This window comes from Erithacus rubecula (genome assembly GCF_903797595.1).
Source record: "Erithacus rubecula genome assembly, chromosome: 9".
Taxonomy (NCBI): domain Eukaryota; kingdom Metazoa; phylum Chordata; class Aves; order Passeriformes; family Muscicapidae; genus Erithacus; species Erithacus rubecula.
The window spans coordinates 4,306,133-4,326,070 of record NC_136660.1 but is presented as its reverse complement, the minus strand read 5'-3'; the positions used below and the strand labels follow the sequence as shown (position 1 = coordinate 4,326,070).

At 41.1% G+C, this 19,938-nt stretch overlaps 1 protein-coding gene across 3 annotated transcripts in view; it reads left to right on the top strand.

Annotated features, from left to right (window-relative positions):
- Window positions 1-1,010: 1,010 nt before the first annotated feature.
- MYPN (myopalladin) overlaps window positions 1,011-19,938 on the top strand; it is a 61,399-nt gene continuing 42,471 nt past the window's right edge. Inside the window, exon 1 of one of the 3 annotated variants that reach the window (XM_079312293.1) lies at window positions 1,011-1,108. The gene's annotated coding sequence lies outside the window, so the exon portion shown is untranslated. Of the gene's footprint in view, window positions 1,109-15,616; window positions 15,845-16,793; window positions 16,815-19,938 lie in introns of those variants that run through there. The other 2 variants (XM_079312291.1, XM_079312292.1) reach the window with 2 other exon arrangements.

The window sequence follows — 19,938 nt, the reverse complement described above, 5'->3', positions numbered from 1 at the left end:
CAAATGTGCTTACCAGTAAGACCAATTATTTATTAACTGATGGTAATGTGCTGAAACCACCTGAACAGTTTTTGTGACCTGTTTGTGAACATAAATCATTGTAGAAATACTGAACTGACAAGATTGCAAGTTCTGTGGTTAACTCGAGGCATCTGATAAAGGGAGCTGGTTAAGGGAAAACTGAGGAGACACCTTCAAATTAAGATAAGCCAAACCAAGAACCTGCAACACCCACCTCCCCTTATCCTCTCAGGCCACCAACTATAGGTGAAATAGCCAAAGGGAAGCTATTCATCATAGGATGATGAATGCAAAGGGAATGAAAAAGGAGTGAAGGGCGAGGATGAGCCCTGGACATGAAGTCTGGAATGAAGGAAATGAGCTGCCGTTTGTGTTAGGGATGAAGCTCTTGCATTCACAAACCCTTGAGGGATCCAGTGTCCCCAGGCCCACACCAGCTGGCTCTGAGTGACTCCCCTGTGCCCTGGCAGTATGGCAGAAGCCACACAAGAGCTGAGGCACCTGCAGGCTGGGGTGAAGATGCTGAACATTTCTGAGCATCCTACACAGAGGGTTGGGAGTGCAGCCCCTTCCCACATGGGGCATATTTTCTTCTTACTGAAGTGATGTTTCGCACTATTACATGTATTTTTCTGTTATAAATAGATCAGCAGGCCAAGTGCTAACCAAGCACCAGGAAATTCCCATGTCTTTTTTTTGTTTTTTTGGTTAGGAGCTGGATGCTGAGACACCAGTTCTCATGTCATTAAACTGAGTTTTGGTCAGGCCAAAGCTGACCTTTGATTTTTAAGGTGCAATCTGCAGGAACACAACATCAATAATTGAGCGGGCTGCGCCCTGCAGAGACCAATTTGGTAACACGCTGAACCTCAGCTTATAAAATAGCTGCAAGTGGTGCCACATGCTGCTGATTCTGAGATGACACTGTGTCTTTGCACGGCAGCATGATGAAGCACCCTAAAATTAGCCTTCTTACTATTTGGTAAAGAGCAGGCAGAAAGGTAGCAGCCTGCACTGAGGAGAACAAAGAGGCACAGGAGAGGACCACGACTGAGGCTCACACACAGCCTGGCCACAACACTTCATGGTGAGTGCTCCTGGCTTCTCTGCAAATTCCCATGTTGGACTGTTCAGTGTAATTTCTTATCCCAAACACAGGCTGACTTGATTGGGAAGAAAGAAAGGTGCTCGTGTAAACAGAGGTGGGGAGAAGAGACCTGTTCTCTCAGGGGGATTGGGATTCAGCAGAAGGGAAAACTCTGAAAATTACATGGTCTCTTTTCTGAGGGGTGTGGTGGGAGCTGGCATTTAATTCACAGAACTGAGTTTGTTGTTACTGGGATATAACTGGAAATGGAAGGAAAAAATGGGCTGATATGAATACTGGAAACATGATAAAATCCCTTTCTGTTGTGCCAAACTGATTTTTTCCTGATACTCTTGATCCCTACCTGACTTACTGCATGATAAAGTCCTTTGCTTTAGGAGTGTGATTTCAGAGAAAAAAAAAAAAAAAAAAAATCCAGCTTCTAGGCAGAAGGAAAATAGGGGCATGGATGTGTTTGTGTAGGGGAACAGAAATAGTGAAGAAAAAGATCCTAGACCAGAGTAAGAACTGCAGATGAGGACAGAACAGAAACTGTGAGGAAACATTTGAATATCGAGCCATGAAAGGGGGAAGGAGGCACAGCACAGTCTCCAGGAAGCAGAGGACCCCCCAGCAGCTGGGTGTGACAGCCTGTGGCACGTGCCTCAACAATTGTCCGTACATGCTGTTTTCTCTATTCCTGTGGTGGTACTCTGCAAAGAATAGCTGGGAAGAAAATAACACTGGGGCATAAACTGTGACTGGTATATTCAGACTACATACAGCTGCTTCTGCTATTAGTTATCACTCACAAATATGGCACTGTTTTGCAACACAGATATTTTTGTTCAGTAAAGATGATAGGACAGTACCCTGCAGCTTTTGTAATTTCATTCAGGACAATATTCATGATTTCATATGTATTACCAAAACCCAGAGAGACATGATTCTGTAAAATCTCTTGTGCTGTTAGCAACCAACAGATATTGAGTGAAGCACAGACTAAGTGTGTCAAAGTGGGACTGAATCTATGACATTTGTATCAACTACAGTACAGGATTAAATATCACAGTGGTCAAAGAATCTTGGACAGATGGAAAATTAAATTTCTCTTGCAGATGTTGTTAAGGAGTTCCACAGAAATTGTATGTGAGCAGTCAGAGATTGGAGTCCTAGAAGGACTGTAACTCTTAATTTTCTATAATCTAAGTCTCAACCTTGGCATTACAATAAAAATTAATTTTAAAAAAACTCTGGAGACAGAAGGTGAGCTGTATGAGCTGAACAATGAAATCCTCATAACTGTGTGAAAAATGGAATCACTGCTGCTCCCTACACAAAACTCCTATGTAGAGAAACCCAGTGGCTCCTCATGTTCCCAGAGGTCTCCTAAGTCAGTATTTATTTTATTTAGGGAAAGAAAAATTGCCACAAAGTTGTAATCTTTTGTTTCTGTTTACTAGAGTGGTGCAAAGTGTTCCGATTTTGTTGTTGATTTTTTCAGTGTGAGTGATTTGGATGCTCCTATTTCACTGCAGAAGACTTTGGGTCCATGTTTTTGGGATAATGTTTCTTTGTTTATTTGGTCTACCAGCACAGAACAAGCTGCTTCCATTTAAAACTTCAAGCTTGAAAGGGGAAGCCAAAGCAACTGTATATCCTTTGGAAGCAGAAACAGTAGAGCAGCCACTTGTGCCAAACCTCCATTGCATTTAGCTGTGCTTTTTTCTTGGGTAGGGAAGGAGGTAGCAGTGATTCATCACCTATGTCTGCCTGATGAAGGCCTCCTTGTCATTAATGTCAGCAAGTCACCAGCACACCACTAAATACTGCTCCCAGCCAGAAATGATCATTTCAGGGACACTGCATATCCCCACCTTACACATAGATACTTACTTTTATAGAGCAATAATGCAGAGCTGTTTTCAGCTCCTGGTCAAAGTTCTAGAGCAGCAAAATTACTCCTAAACATACAGAGACATGAATTTGAGAGTAGTCCTGGAGCTTGGGATCCTGGAGATTGAAGTGAGACTGTTCCTGAGTATCCCAGGAAAAGACAGAGCATTGCAAGAGTGTCCAACTGACACAGCAGCTTCTGCTCACCCCATGACCCAGGGGAGACATCCAAAACCAGACAGATCACAGGACAGGCAGCTTGGAACACCAATTTCCTCAGTACACTTGTCAAAAAATATTGTGCCCAAGTGTGATATAACTTCTGCAGTTACAAACAATTCAATAAAACACTATTAGGAGCTTCTGTAGCAAACTCAGCCAGGCAAATTGGTTTTTAACAGACAATATCAATATCACAAATTCAATTCCTTTGATCATAACTTCTTTTCTTTTTTTAATAAAATGAAGGAAAGGAATGCTTATTTGTCTCATGAACAAGTGGTTGCTTTGTAGCAAGCAGTATTAGGATTAAAAATCCCTTTTCTGAGAGGCAAATGATGTGGTATTTATCATTTTTCCTGACCTCTTGTTCAAGTTTGAGCTTCTAAATAGCTCATCACCATTATAAACCTGCTTGTGTTGTCTTCTGTGTTTATAATAAACATAAGCATTAAAATAGTCTGTTTATAACTACAACAGTCCTGCAGAATTATAATAGGCAAGAGGCTAGAAATGTTCCATTTATAGCCATTACAAACAGCTGTAATTTCCAGGGCATTGTATCAGCAATGACCCCTCAGGAATCCAGTATTTGGGATTAAAGTCTCTGGACATTTTCAAGTCAAACTTATGAGCATGGTTATCTTTTGGCAAACTTTTAGTTTAGGATAGTTAGTAACAACACACACAGTTTCAAAACTTCATTTCTGAAACTTCCTACACCAGTATTTTTCCAGCTAATAATTGCACAAGTAACAACAAAACAGGTACTGTTGTTATAATGATTTCTGATGTTTTCTAAAAAACCCACAGTAAGTTACAAGAAATACCATTTGACATGTGGAATTAAATGGATTTTAAAATGCAATTTAAGTGAACATATTTTGAAGAGAAATTCAAAAGCTCAAGGATTGCCAAATAAATTTATGTTTATAACTATATTTCAAGAAACTTAAAAGTTTTTAAAATTAATTTTTGAGAAATAAAGGTTCACATAGCATGCTTGACTCTGCTATAACTCCTTTGGACATATATTGATCAACATAAAGAGAATAAAACAGAGACTAGTAATATATTCCTCATCAAATCTTTTCTGATGTAAACCTTTGGCCTCCTCAAATCCTGCACCTTAGGATCTAGACCAAAGAGATCTTCACATCTCTGCAAAAGATCCAGTTATAAACACTGTGATTGAGACTTTCTGAACTAAGTGTATGTCTTCATTTTCAATAAATGGTGAGTAAAGATTTAGGTGACTACCTCTAGTTATTTAAACATCAAACTCTTGGCCAGAATGAAGGTAAACACCTCAAATGGGAATATATACAAGTGGATCTACACAGGCAAGTCCTTACATTTTCAACAAAAATGTAATAAAATCTAAAGCTTATATTTTTAACTATTTAGTGAAAATATAGTCTTGGTCTCTATATCCTGTCTTTGACCTCCCAAACTAGTATATATTTCTTCATAAAATAGATGTTTCCTTGATTTACCATGCTGTCCTGATCTTACATTAAGAGCACTATGTCTAAAATGTAATTCAAATGTTGAATTTCCATAGCCCCACATCACCAATTAAGCATGCCAGAAAGGTTTTGTTGTGCTTTAAAAGGCATTTGCTAATCAGATTAAATGAAAAACACTCACCATACATGCATTTTCCTGCTAAGTATCACAGTTTGAAGTCTTCCAATATTCTTCCTTTTCTGAAGAAAAAATAAAAAAAAGTGAGATATTTTAAAAAGGATTTCCAAAGGCACCCTAGCCAGAAAGAGAATTCCTTTCTCTAACTGGTGGCATAGCACAAGGCATTAATATATATCACTGATGTACCAGTTGGTCTAAACTTGGCTTGTAATATGCATGGCTTATCAGATCACAATGTATTTTAAATCCTGTGATAGACCTTTTGACTCCTTCTGTTGAGTAAATAATCTTCTGACTGGTATGAAATTAGATGGTTCTGGAGACTGAGGACTGAGTACCACTGACCTGGGAAAGAATTCATCAATATTTCTGATTACAAGGTGATTTATTTGAAATAAATTAGAGGTCTTATTTAAAGTCCTAAAAGAAAAGGCATGTCCTCCTTTCTTTTTCTTATCCTCACTCTTTCTGTGTCTTACATGCTTGGGAAAATGTCTCCTTTGGCACAGCTAACCATCTGCCTGGCCTGTCAGGATGGCCAGTAGCTCACACTGTTGTTGCTCTGAGGGAATTTTCTGGGTCATGATCATGTAAGTGAGCTTACATTACCAGAATGCCATTTGTTTTTCAGCTAAATAGAACGATTCTGATATTGATGGTGTTTCACAAGCTGGTACTGACAATTTCTTTTAATCCTCATCTCTGTCCCTTCGGAAAGTTTGCTTGTGTTTTGACACAAAAGATCTTTTATTTAAAAATTGAATCTATTAAACTAAATATTAATATATAATAATATAATATAATTATATCTATAATATATAATAACATTAAAGAGCTGTATCCCTAAAAACCCCTGGCATTCTAAAGCTTCATCAGTATCTACAGATAACATTTTGCAGCGCATCGTCACACACACTTTTACAAATTCTGTCATAATGCAAGTTAGTTCAGTGTTCCAACGCAACATTTAAAGTGGGAAGGTGACTCAGTAGCCTGAGGGAAGGCGTTCCAGACAGATGAGGCAGCATCAGGGACACAGAGCCAGAGTCACCGGGAGGGGCCGGTAAACTGATCTCAAGTGTGCACAGAGAGGTGACACTAAAGTGCTGGGAAACAGCATCTCCAGCCACCTACTGGGAGTCACGGCTTGGGGATGATGTCCTGGCTGTGTTTGATATGGAAATGGCAGAAAGGAGGAACATTCCCAGAGCTCTAGCGCTCCTGCCAGGGGCTCTCCCCGTTGTCGAGCAGCCCGGCAGGTGGCTGCGCACGGAGCCCTGAGCTCCGGGTACACGGGGCGATTCCCGACCCGCGTGTGGCACAGACCGGCACGCTGTCCTGCTGCCCCCCTGTGTCAGATCACAGCTCCCTGCAGGTGTGCCTGTCACCGGCTCGCCCAGCTCCCTCCCCTCCTGCTGCACCGCTGGAATACACTCTACGGGCTCTGCTTCCCATGGGGTTGGCTCCCGTCATATTGTAGCAAGCTGGTACCACACCTTATTCTCCTGCCACCAAAGCCACGCATTTCTGTGTAATCCACCCAAGCAAGCTCTTATCTCCAGCCAGTTCTGGTCACCTCAGTCAACAACCACGCTTACCTGAGGTCCACCTAGCTGAGGTGGTTCAGAGAGGAGCTGATAAATACTGGAACTCCCATCTGAACGTGCCTGGGAAGCAAGAGGTCTCAAGAAATTATTTTTAAAATTAGACTATCCATGAATGCTCTCTTCCTTATTTTCACCTACAGAGAATTTAAGACATTCTAATTAAGGGTGTATCTTGTGAAGTACAATTCTGACAACTGAGTTATTGAATGTTTTGTCCTATTAAATATCTGATAGAGCTGGTATTTTGTACAGTTTTGCTTGTCTAGAATAGGTTCAAAAGCCTCTGATGCTCAAAACACCAGCCATTCATTCTGGGCTTGGGTTCTCTAAAATCCTAAGGGTCCTGATCTGAGCTGCCTCAGCCTCCCGCCACCTCTCCAGCTCTCTGGGGTTAAATTGTTGTGGGCCTCAGGGCCTCTAACAGGGACCAAATAATACTGGAAAGACACTACCCCATGCAGAAAATAGATACTGAAGATACCTGTATCTTATATATAGGGTACATAAGCTCTTGGTTCAGACAGAAGATTCTTTGAGCTTATTTCCCTCACTACCATGCAACTCACATTAATCAGATTTCCACAAATAACAGCCACACTTTGTTTTGTTCTTTTTATGTTAAAACCACTTGCAAATAGATTTTCAGTGAAATCTGTTCTTTCAGGGTTTGGGAATTTCTTTGCAGGGAGCCTGGGTTAAATTTTGCTCTCTGTTCTACATGTATGAAGCCATTTAAGTGATAAGAATAAGGAGTGAACTGTAAATCTCTGTGTGACAAATGAGTAATTAGAAATAGAGACTGTGGTTACAAAATATGCCTCCCTGGACTGATTCTTAATCCACTTTTAAAAATACAATTCATAATATGTTGTTGTGTTAGTCTCAACCCCAAGTCAAAAGCATTCACGTTCCTGCCTCTGCACAACAGTAAGAGGTTAACAAAAGCAGATACTGTAAATGTCATATCTACTCAATATCAACTTATTATCAACCACAGAAATAGCTACCAGGAGAAAAAAAATCAAACTTTTCTATAAGTAACACAAGAAGAAGTCCAAATAATCAAAGTATGAAGTATATAATATGTTTTTCACTTTAGATTTCCTTTAGATTTAGTTAAGCAGATATTGCCACACTTTGTACCAGCCACTCTGACAATGTCTTCAGCTGGTACTAATTATGGCTATGAATATCCTCATTCTATGTTTTGGAGATGTAGGTTCTAAATAAGGGGAAAACAAATAGAAACTGGTGGGCCTGTGTTAGTGGCCTCCCTTACACTGAATCCCAGGAAAACAAGTGCAGTGATGTGTCAGCTCCAGCCAGATGTTGCACACCTGTACAACATCAGGCTGAGGCAGTGCCAGCCAGCCTGGCTCTGTTGGAGACATGAAACAACACAGCAGAATTAGCCTTCTCTGCTATACCAGGATCCTATCAAAAACAGAAGGAAAGGCAGGAAAGACATGAAATAAAGTGATGAAGTAAAAGAAGACAGGGAAGGTGAGGGGTCATAATAGGAAGGCAAATCTCACATCTCACAAAGTGTCCCAAATTAGGTGAAGACACTAGAACTGGCATTATCAGATCCCTTCCATGGGCTGTTTGGTCTTGCAATCAGGATACTGAAATCTTATAGTGTCAAAATAGTCTCTGGTGATGCTGGGAGCAGTAACCCTGACTGTAAATCTCACTCTCTCGCATCAAGCTGGTTGTTTGGCATCAGTGTCAAATCAAGCTTCCTCCTGCTTCATTTGTCCAAGAAAAGTCAGAAATGGAGAAGCACATATCCAGTAATCAAACCCAGCTTCTTGGTTATTAGTTTTAATCCCTGTTTTCTGATCTGGTGTTTCTGTCAATTATCAGACACAGTCTCCAAGACATTAATCATATAGATAGGAGTCCTCATTCGTTTCATCTCAATTTCTAAATTATTTTTAAAAACAATCTGATGTAAGTGGTTGCATCAAACTTTTGCTTTCTGGGTCACTGCCAGTCTCTGTGTGCTCTATGAATCACTGAGGTCTGAGGTGCTGGTGTGAGCCAAACTCTGCACCCAGACATGGTGGTTACTGCCAGGGGATCCTACTCAGCCACAGGAGCCTTTCCAGGGAGAGCTCATGCATGTTCTATTTGAACCAGAAGGGGAAACTATGCACTTTAAAATCAGAATGCTAGCAGCTTGTAAAATGTTGGTTAGATATCCCAACATTAAAAATAAGAAAAGTAATTTCCCTTAGAAAAGGAAGAATGTAGGAGAAGCTAACGAAATATTAACTGTACAGGAACAGCAAAATGCCTGTGAAAACTTTTTGCTAACTTTTTAGTATCACAGGCAGCTTTGAAAGGCTGATATTTATAAGATAATATTGTACAATTGCTAATAACAGACAAAAAAAAAATCATGATTTAAAATAAGGACATGGTGCTCTCCATGTTTTTTTTAGGCAGGGAACCTGCCTTAAAGAGCCTGACACTTTTACAACTGAGTAGAAACTTTGTAAAAAGAAAGAGATTTTACAAATCAGCTATTACAATTGCTACCCATAACATCAATTACTTCATGTTCTGGGGATTACCTATCTTTATAGCATTTTTCAGCTGTACCTTGTCTACTGCAACAAAGTAAACTGCTGGTATATTTTAACCTATTGAATACATATGGATGTAGATGGAATATTTAGGTACAAGAGATTGTGGTTCTGTGTGGATGACTGGAAGAGTTCTTTCATTACTATAGTTAAAACTTTCTGGAAAGGTCTGACTCTTCTGCCATTGATGATAGTGACAGAACAAACTCTGATTTCACTGGAAACAGGCTTTCATCTAAATAATTACTGAGACTGAAAAATTCTCTGGTAACACTTGGGCAGTCTTCAGATGCAGTGAGGATTGAAGCTACCCTGTGCAATGATAAAGTCTGGTTTGGGCTGGGTGCAAAAGAAACAGGCACTCAAAGAGTGTTTTAGCATTATTATTTGTACTTTCTATAGCAAAGAGGTACCATTTCTATCATCCTTCTAATATGTCTCCACGTCTAAAATTAGAATCCAAATTAGGATTACACAATACCTGGCAGACTCATGGTAAGAGATGTGCTGCATAGTGATATGAATAGAAAATACCCAACTCATCTTACACAAGGTTTGTAAATCACTTGAAATAGCTTTTCCAGGAACATCCAGAAATTTGCCATTAACACTTTTCTTACCAAAGGAAAAACAGCCTTAAGATAATTTTTTGAAGTCTATAAAAGACAAACAGGGCTTGCCACTGCTGTTCAAATTAGCCAGCCTTTAATTGTAGTTATTAAAGCAGCAACAGCCACTGGTGCTTTGAGAAAAGACATCACTGTTCTTGCCCAAAGCTGCACAGGTAGGGAGCAATTCACTGCCCTTGGAACAGCCCAGTCTAACAAAAGGCAAAGTGGGTATTTAATGAGTCAACATTCATACTTGCCCAGCAGAATGGTCACAGCCTGAGCCTCTCTTGTGCAGGTACTCCTCAGCTCACCAGAACAAACTTGGCTAACACACTGTTACACACTGCCCATTAGAAAGAAATCAGATCAGCCTTGGGAAGAGCAGGATCAGTGACTGGTGGGATGCAAACCAGGAGTGGGCAGTAAACATTTGCTCCACAGGGCTCTGGAGAGATCCCTACAAAACCACTGGAACTTGACTGCAAAGGGCCTTAAGGAAGCTTTCAAAGAAATGGCATGTCTCATTTCTCATTTAATGGTTCAGTACATGCCATTAATAGAATAGTATTAATTTCAGCCTAATATCTAGAAAATCAAGTATTTTCCATTTATGATAAATCTGTAGGTTGATAAATAGAGTCAGATAATCATACTGAGGAGTAACAGCCCACCAGCCATGTATAAAGTTCCATTTTAAACTCATTTCTTCTGAGTCTTGTTTGAGCCTGTGAAGGTAGTTTGGGCTTTGACAGCCAAGATCTGGAGAGAAATAGTGCACATGTGATTTATTCTATGACACCATGCCTCATTCTTCTGCCAGCCAACAAAGACAAAAGAACATAATGCTGGAGGTCATCATACTTTGAAATGCTTTTCTTAGTGCTCAGTAGGCAAAAGCTTGATTTCAATTTTTTTTCTAAAAATGCAGACAGAGGAGCCACATTATTTTCATGGGCCTTAGACTGTTACTTACAAACTAATGAGTCTGAAATTCTCTGGGGTTGCTCTATCAAAATGCCAGCTCTGCAAGACCTGGCCCATTCACTGTGTATGCTCCAACTTTTTGTGGTTCCTGAAATTTTTGGCCATGTACTCTCTGCTATTACAATGGTCTGGCTGCCACAGTTAAGGCTCCTAACTTTTTGTGGTTTCTCACTGCTGTGCTTTCTACATAACCCTGAGCTTATTTGTGGCTCAGATTATTCAATGATTTTGCAATTCTAGCATCTTAAACTCTGTCTTAAAGTAGAAGTTTTTCAAATTTTTTATCAACTTGAATAACTTTGCTTATGATGCACACATAGCACAAACAGCACACAAACAGCAAGAATCCATGGTAATAATTGCATCTCAGCAGAACCCCCCATAGGTTTACAGTTATTACCAGACAGATCAGAATTTCATTTTCAGGCTGCAGACTTTGCAGCCTAAACATCTACAGACACTGTCCAAACCAGGGCAGGGTACAGTGTCAACAGGCAGTTCCTGCCAGACTGTATGGCTTACATCTACTGTTACAGACACTATAAAGAATATATTAGATCTCTGTTCCAGGTATAAAGTTACATCAGACATCACCCAACCCATAAAATGCCTCACCTGTGCCCAAAAGAAGGGCTAACTTTACTGCACAACCTTTCCTTATTTTCACCACAAATTCATGCTCATAAGGTACTCTAACAATGTTTTTTGTGCCGGTTTTTGCTGGGGCAGAGTTGTTTTTTTCCACAGTAGCTGTGCTTTGGGTTTCTGCTGGAAGCAGTGCTGGTAGCACAGGGATGTTTTGGTCATGGCTGGGCAGAGCTCACACAGAGCCAAGGCTTTTCTATCTCTCAGTCCACCCCACTAGCAAGGGGCTGGGGGCACGAGGGGCTGGGAGGGGACACAGCCAGGACAGCTGAGCCCAGGGGATGTCCCAGAGCAGGTGGGGCCAGGCTCAGCACAGAGCTGGGGAGGAGAAGAACATTCCAGGGACATTCAGAGTCATGGAGTTTTGTCTTCTTTTGTCACCACTACATGGGATGGGCCCCTGCTCTCCTCCTGGGGATGGATGAAGCTGCCCAACCATGGGAAGTAGGGAATGAAATAGGAACAGGCAGATCCATCAGGCCAATGCATGGCTCCCATGTTGGCCTCAGTGGAAAAATGTGGGGATTGTTTACCATGGGAAGATCTACCCACAGCTGGTCTACTCTGACACCTGAGTGGGTGCACCAATCTCAGAGGGAAAAGGAGCTCTAGCACAGGAGCTACTGGGCCCATTTAAATCAGCTTGGAAGAGGGAAAGGGACAGAAGCAGGCTCACCAGTGCTGAGAGATGGGATGATGCCCCAAACTTCAGGAAAGGAGCACTTACAGATCCCTCAGTCTCCTTCATGAGGTGTTGGCTACAAAGCACCACACCTAAAATATTTCTACACTAATGCACACAGTACAAAACACAGGAACAAAGGAGAGCAGCTCCAGGCTTTGGCCCAATCCCAGAGTTTGACATCACTGTATGGGTGAAGCCTGGTGTGATGAGTTCTGTGCCTGGAATTCCCTGTGGGATGGCTACAGGCTCTACAGGTGGGAGAGGCAGGGCAGAAGACACAGAGGGGTTAGAATGTATGGAGCTCACAGGTGGAAAAGCACAGTTGAGAGCCTCTGGATAAAATCCAGGGACAAACAGGAAATACAGATGTCATCCTGGGAGTCCACTATTGACCTCCTATGCAGGACAATGACACTGACAAATTTTGATTTGAACATCTAAGGGATGCTCCCAAGTCAATTGCCTGTGTCCTTATGGGGGATTTCTACTTGCCAGAAATTAATTGGTACAACCTAGGCCAGAAAATTCCTAAAAATCCAGGATGACAACTTTATGGAACAGGTCCTAAGGAAGCTGACTCGGAAAGATGCCCTCAATTGATCTGCTGCTTGTCAACAGAGGGGATCTCCTGAGCAAAGTGGGGATTGGGGCTGTCTTGGCCACAGGGACCATGAAATGATTGAGTTTAAAATCTCTGTCGACAGCAGGAAAAGTGCCAGCAGAACTTCAACCCCAGGCATGAAGAGAGCAGATTTCAGGATGTTCAGGGAATTAGTAAGCAAGGTCCTCCAGGAATATATCTTTGCAGGTGCTGGGGTCCATCAGTGCTGGTCACTTTTTAAACATGACCTCCTAAGTGCACAGGAGCAGCAGCTCCCAAATGTTGGAAGTCAGGCTGGTGAGGCAGAAGGCCAGCTTGGCTGAACAGGAATCATCTCTTAGAAATAAGGCAAAAAAGGAAGGTGTATGCCCAGTGGAAGCAAGGCCAGGAAACACAGGAAGAATACTGATACGTTGCTTGCCACTGTAGGGATAAATTCATGAGGCCAAAGCTTAACTGGAGTTGAAGCTAACAGAACTGAAGGGGACCATAAAAAGGAGTTTTTTCAAATATAATAATGGCAAGAGGCAGTGTAGAAATAACACCAGCTTGTTCCAGGATGAGGATGGTCACCTCACAAACAGGGACACGGGCAGGGAAGAGCTGTTTAAGGCATTCTTTGTCATCAGCATGGATGATGGACCAAGTGGTCTCAGTGCCTTAAGCTGGAGGACCATGACAGAGAAAATGATCAATTCCCAGCTGACCCTGAAACTGTGCACGATCTGCTGCACCAGCTGGATCCCTACAAATCCATGGGGCCTGATGGGATTCATCCAAGAATCCACAAAGAACTGATAATGTCATTGCAAAGCCTCTCTATGATTTTTGAGCTGTGCAGGGAATCCCAGCTAACTGCAAGCTGGAAAATGTTGTCCCAGTTTTCAAGAAGGGCAAGAAAGAGGACCCTGAAAACTAAACCTGTCAGTGTCACTTCAGTGCCTGGCAGTGTGGTGGAGAAGCTTATTCTGGGAGGCACTGAAAAACACCTGAAAGAATGCAGCCATTGGTCACAGCCAGCACAGCTTCACGGAGAGAAGTCCTGCTTATCAAACTTGCTTTCCTTCTATGACAAGGCAGCCCACCAAGGTGATAAGGGAAGCCTGCTGATGGAATCTTTCTGGATTTCAGTAAATCTGAATCTGAAATGTTGATACTGTCTCTCCCAGGATCCTTCTGAACAAAATGTCCACTCCACAAACATGTTATGGGATGGGTGAACAACCGGCTCACGGGTCAGGTGCAAAGGGTGGCATCAGACTGGTGGCCTGTCACTTGTGGGGTTCCACAGGGCTCCATCCTTGGCCCTGTTCTTCAACATCTCCATCAATGACTCAAACACAGGACTAGAAGTGATACTGAGCAAGTTTACACATGATACAAAGCTGGGAGGAGCTGCTGACTCTGCTGAAGGCAGGGAGGCTTTGCAGAAGGACTGGGCAATCATCAACCACATGAAGTTCAACAGGGGAAAGTGCTGGATTCTGAACCTGGGACAAAGCAACCATTTCCTCTGTGGTGACCTGTGATAGGACCTGGGCAAATAGCCTGAAGCTGTGCCAGGGGAGGTTTAGTTGGATTTTAGAAAAAGGTTCTCGACCCAGAGTGTGGCTGGGCATTGGAACAGGACCTCCAGGGAAGAGCCCCAAGCCTGACAGACCTCAGGAAGTGTTTGGACAATGCTCTCAGACACATGACTCTCTGGGACAGTCCTGTGCAGCACCAAGAGTTGGACTTGTTGATCTTTATGGGTCCCTTCCAACCCAGCTTACTCTGTGATTCTATGTGAAATCCTTGCTTTTATTTGCTTGTGTGCACAACTTCTGTTTCATTTATTAAACTGCCTTTATCTGAGTCTATAAGTTTCCCCACTTTCACTCTTCTGAGTCTCTCTCCCATCCTGCCAGGGGTTGGAATGAGCAGTTGTATGGGGCTTTGTTACCAGCTGGAATAAAACCACGACAACATGTTACAAAGAGAGGGAAACAATAAAAAGTATCTGCAATGCATCAGGAAACTTTACATGAAAGAACTGCTTTTCCCTCTGACTTTTTGTATTGTTGTGACTCATAAAATAACTTTCTGAAGAACTCCATTCCACAGATGAACTCCTTTTCTAGCACAGGTGCTCACTTGATCATGTTTTGAGAGAGCTGGGAGAAGGTCAAGAAGCCAGCTCTTACATCATTAGCTATGAAAAGGCTTATATATATCAATTCCCCATCATAAATGCATAATACTTTCGTAATCTCCTAAAATCAGAACAGTGACAAGCATTTTGAATAAAATATCAATTAAATTATGAACTGTTTAAAATTACAGACCACTTTTTGTTGCTGGTGTGTAGGAAGAATAGAAATTAAAATCTCATCTCTGAGTTTACCAAGTGATGTAGTAGATTTAGCCAGTCAAGGTTTTAAGCAATGAAACTCTATATAGTAACAGGGGTACTGGTTCAAGTGTGTTGAAGTTATTCCACCTGTGGTTTTTTCTCAGTTTTATTTACAGCTTAGTTTCGATTGCCTCTTTTAATTGCTTCTCCTCCAACAGTTCAATAACAAATTTAGAAGTTCTAGCTTTGTGGGCATCTGTAGTTGCGGGTCATCCTGAAGGATTTCTGCACTGTTTCACTATGTTTATTAAACTGAACACTCCAAAGAGTCAGGAATATTTTACTATTTAAATCACACATTTGCAGAGTTTGTCTTTGGAGCTGCAAAACTTTTCTGTTGCTCCCTGCTAATGGGTTTGTTTCCCTGTGATGAATTCTGATGGAAACTTAATGAAAGAGAGACAACTCGTAATTTGGAAAGGCTGGAGTGCAAAGAGCAACACAATGCCACTGCAGAGCCTCTGGGATGAATCAGCAAAGCCCCATATGCATCTCTAGGGGCTGCTGCATGTGTGAGCAGAAGGCAGTGGGTGCCCATAGGTGCAGCAGGAGCGCTGCATTCCCTGTCCAATGAGGCGGAATGCTCCGCGGGCACATGGTTCACGCTGCTCAAAATAACTCGGGACCTGCAAACTGACAAATGCTATTGCTCCGGTGGTGACAGGTTGTCCAGCTCCTCACAGCCATCCTCACAATAACCAAGGTTAACTTCCTTCACTCCATGGACTCCTAGCTGTTTCTGCTCCTGGACTGGAAGAATCCCCTCAATCCTTAACTTTAACCTCGTGCTTCTGGATAACTGTCAGCGCTACTCACTGCCAGCTCGGGCAGCAGCATCTGGAGGAATTAAAAAAGGTAATCCCTCAATTTCAGAATGGTCTACGTTTTGATTTTGCAAAGTGTAGCAGAAGGGTTTGATAAGCATGGATATTTGAATGCTAATTTTAGCTGGTAAGGCATATACTTGAACAAATACTTTTTAAAGTGACTTGGGTTATGCCGAGGTATGTGCATTGCAGTGACAGAGAAACAGCGTTCTGCGGTGTTAGGAGGGACCTGAATGCCATTGGAGGGCTTCTCAAAATCCTTCGGAGCCACTCTGACTCCTCTAAAGAGTCAACAGGATTCTAATGACCTGAAAAGTTCCTTGCTGGGACTCTTTCCTCTTCCTGCTCATCCTCCCTTCATGAAATAACAGAGGAGTGAAATATTTACATTCTTCTATTCAGCCTTAAACCGAGATGCCGTAATTTGGAATTCCTTCTTAAGCAAAATCAAACCTAATTTAATGTGACCCCCATAGTTAAATGCTTTCTATTTATTTAATTATTTATTCTGTCATGTAAAATGACCCCCGTGGCTATATTTAGTGCAGGGAGATCTGCTCTCTGGATTAATGTACACAACAGCTGCAGAAACAGTCCTGCTAGAAGGGCATAGCTCTCACCCTTGAGCTCTCACTATCTCCTTTGCTCTCTTTCTCTCTCTCAGAAAAGTATTTGACTGTCAGTAGCAAATGTTTGGCCCAATATATTGCAACATTAAGCAGTAATCAGAAGCCCATGTTAAGTTTTACCAAATAATACATCAACAATTGACAAGAGAACAGAGTAGCTCTTGAGCATATGTTAATAGAACATTACACAAATCATGCTAAAGACACTGATTACTTTATCAGCAGTTTTGTTTTGGTAGTGAGATTTACATTTGTGAAGATGCTCTAGGGTTTAAGAGTGAAAACAAAATCAGCAAGTGTTAATGGAAAAATTTCATAAACTTCAACTCTGCTCTTCGCCCTCTCCTGCACCTCCTGAAGGTTCCTAAGGTCAGGATATTTCCTTGTTTTTGTCTGTGTTTTTTTTTCTTACTTTCAGAAACAGCTAACAAAATTAAACAGCAATAGCAAGTGTGGTAGTTTCTGTAGCTGAGCAGAACAATATTTACATGTCAAAAAATACTTAATAGTCAATTCAGGAGTTAGATACATGGCAGAGTACCAAGCACAAAGGGGAATTGTGTGCTCTGTGCTGCCTTTTTGTTCCTGTGCATTTTTTAGAGATTTTACAGCAGGTCTTGCTGTGCTACTGAAGGAATCTTTTTTTTTTTTTTTTTTTTTTTTTTTTTTATCAACAGCTGATAACAATTAGTAGTAGTAGGCATATTTGCACATAAATACAACATCAAGGTAATTTGTTAAAAATGTACATAATACCATAAAGATAATTGGGCAATGCAATCTCAGTTGTAATCTAAACCATGGGGTGGGGGGAAAGAAAAGAAGATCAGTTTTTACTTTTCTGTTTAAAACCTAACTGGGTTAGTGCCTGTTTTCATAAACAGGAATACTGTACACGAATGGGCAAATTATTCCTGTAGAATATAAATTTAAACATTGCAGTTTGAAAATACAGTTAAAATATGAAGGCTTTTATGTTACAATGTTCTTAAGGAAGACTGCTGAAAAAATAAAAAAGACAGAACAGCAGACAAAAAGAAATGTAGTGAGACCATGAAAAAAGAAAGGCACAACTGGAAAACCTAAGGAGAAAAATGCAATCCAGACTTCTTCTGTGTCTAATTTACCACTTTGTGTAAATCAAAGGCCTCTCTGAATTATTCAGAGAGAGATCAGAATGCAGGGATTGAATTAAAACCTTTGGATGGATTGAAGTGTCTTAAGCCACTCATACATGAAATAGAGGTGTAAGCTTAAGTTTTAGATAAGTACGTAAGTAAGTAAGTAAGCAAGAATATGTTTTAAGAGTAAAAGTCTTAGCTATTAGTGTAGAAAACAAGTCTTATGATAACTAAAATGTAAAAAAAGCTGTAGTTTCAGTCCCAAGCTGAAACATTACAGTAGTGCATGTGTGGATTTCTGCACTGCTCACACATACTGCCAGCAGGAATGACTGAGTTTAAATCATTTGGCTCACAATCCGTGAAAATGGATTTGTTTGAGCCATGAAAAAAGGTGTGCAGAGTGGTGTGTCTGTGTTTGAACCAGAATAAATGAATAAATAAACATTAGTAATAAATGAAATAAAAAATGTTAGTAATATTTTCATTGAGAGCTTCCATATTGTGGATCTCTGCTGCAATTGCTTTGGCCTTTCCTATGAACTTTTTCTCATATGGGCAATGCTTGAATGAAAGAGGACTCTAAACATTACTTGAATCAATAAAAACTTGTCCTACATTGTGAGCACTTGAAGTACAATGAGAATTTGTCCTGATAATCTAGGTAATTGGGAGAGGAGGAAGGAGAAGCATTCTCCAAGACAGCCATCACCTGTCTTCCCTTCTGAACTTCTAATTTAAAAATCAGCTGAAAATGTATTTGTTTCAATGAGATGTTGTTTCTTCCAGATATTGTTTGCCTTGCAGTTCAAGGAGATTCACTGAGGAGGAAAAGAGAACTTGAGACATGGGATAAAGGGTCTCAACTCTCGTTCTGAGAACTACTAAGGGACAATATTAATTTGAAATAAGGATGACTTTTTGTGATCAGAGTGAAGAAAAGGTCTTTTCATTATGCAAGAGTATAAAGGAAATGTTGAAAAATTAGAGAGCTCTTAATGTGCTTTTTCCTTTGAAGCAGAGTTGAGTATTTCCTCCTGCTTAGGGTGTCTAATACTGTAACAGTGAGGTCATGGGCCACAGCATGACTCCAAATGCACACAGGGCTCTTGCAGTGTCTGCTGCAGAATAGTTGGAGAGAGGATTTATCCCACCCCATTTCTGAGGGATTTTGTTTCCATGAAAAGTTGTTCCACTCCTGAGCCTGGAGATTCTGCATTTTCCATATATAACTACATTACTTGGAATTGGAAGTTTAGTTGTCTGACTCATTACAGGGAATGGAAATCAAAGTCACCAAAGTGTCCAAACCAGAAAAGCAAACCACCTTCTTGTACACAGTTTTATAAACACTATTTTAAAAATATCTCATACACACACCCCCAAACACACAGAACTCTACTCCAGCCTAACCTTTGATGTGTCTGGGGTCTCAGGGCCTGTCTTGCAGCAGCCACAGCTTGTCAACAGGCAGCAGCAGAAACTGTGACAATGGCAACTGCTAAGTGAGAACTCCTGCAGGCACATGAGAATGTGGCTGTGATCATCCAGTGTCTGCAAGACACATCACTTCTGTCAGCTCCTACCTTGTTTCCAGTTGGAACACCCCCATAAATGTCAAACTCTCTATGAGCAAATGCAATTTATGTGCATTAAATCAATCATGAAGTAGACACAGCCTCTAATATTTGCTAAATTTCCCAGTTTCCACACTGAGGTGCTCTGGGCATGTAGGGTGTTGCTGTGTAAAGGCCACAAAGGTGCCTCTCTGCAGTTTGCTTGCTGCTCTGATGCTGGGGTTTCACACTAGAGCACTCCCAACAGAAGCAATGGGAGCTTGAAAAGCTAAGACAGGAACAACATGTACCCACTGAAATTTCTCCTTTTAACTTTTGAAAGCCAAAGAAGATGTTTCAATGCTTTTTGCATTAATTCTGATAATTGCATATAACTTGTTTATTCTGACACAGAGAAGGAGAGTTCAAAAAATTATCTTTAGGGGATCAAGCATTAGAAGCTGTTCTCACCAAATAAAACTGAGACATATCAGATATAGCTGGGATTTCCTTAAACTTGCTGAGATTACACTAGTGTTGTTTCTGTAGGAAAAGCCCAGATTCTTTCAGTGGTGACTCAGGAATAAGTCTAAGAAAATTCAAACAAGAAGAAATGGAAGTGTTTGGTGTCACATTGTGCAAGACCCCTGTAGCACATATTTCCTCCCTTCCATGTAAGGATTTTCAGGCCAAGCCAGTGCCAAAACAAACTGAGGAAACTAATTCTACCTTTGTGAATATTTAATCCTAAAGATCTCTGGGCTAATAAGAGAACATTGCCATAACCATAGGAAACTCTTGGAAACTTGAGGCTTG